Raw genomic sequence first — 976 nt, forward strand, 5'->3', positions numbered from 1 at the left:
GAGAAATCCGACCGTTTTCGTAATTTATTATCGAATCGACTTAAAGCAGTGCGTCACATTGGCCGCTCTTCTCTCTGAAACGGTTGTACTTATCGTCTGCAAAGCTATGTCGCGTGCTATGGTATGCGGAGACACTAAAAGCACTATAGTAGAACACAGATTAAGCTTTTAAGTTGATGTAATAGCCAGTAAGAAGTAGTACAATTCAAGTTTTAGGTATCGATTATGGACTTTTTAGCTGGCTTTGGTGCCTTGGACATGAGCTAGGACCTTAAGATTCTGCATGAAATCAGGACTAGCAGCCGCGTTGCATGGGAGTATGTGAAAAGAGTTTATATGTAGTAAAAACCTGAGAAATCCGTCCATTTTCGTCATTTGTTATCGAATCGACTTAAAGCCAGATCGTCACATTGGCCGCTCCTCTATCTGAAACGGTTGAACTTATCGTCTGCAAAACTATGTCGCGTGCTGCGGTATGCGGAGGCACTAAAATCACAATAGTGGAACACAGATGAAGCTTCTATGTTGATATAATAGCCAGTAAGAAGTAGTACAATTCAAGTTTTAGGTATCGATAATTGACTTTTTAGCTGGCTTTTGTGCCTTGGACATGAGCTAGGACCTTAAGATTCTGCATGAAAGGAGGACTAGCAGCCGCGTTGCATGGGAGGATGTGAAAAGTGTTCATATGTAGTAAAAACCTGAGAAATCCGACCGTTTTCGTAATTTATTATCGAATCGACTTAAAGCAGTGCGTCACATTGGCCGCCCTTCTCTCTGAAACGGTTGTACCTATCGTCTGCAAATCTATGTCGCGTGCTGCGGTATGCGGAGACACTAAAAGCACTATAGTAGAACACAGATTAAGCTTTTATGTTGATGTAATAGCCTGTAAGAAGTAGTACAATTCAAGTTTTAGGTATCGATTATGGACTTTTTAGCTGGCTTTGGTGCCTTGGACATGAGCTAGGACCTT

This window comes from Schistocerca gregaria, unplaced genomic scaffold (genome assembly GCF_023897955.1).
Source record: "Schistocerca gregaria isolate iqSchGreg1 unplaced genomic scaffold, iqSchGreg1.2 ptg000386l, whole genome shotgun sequence".
Lineage (NCBI taxonomy): Eukaryota > Metazoa > Arthropoda > Insecta > Orthoptera > Acrididae > Schistocerca > Schistocerca gregaria.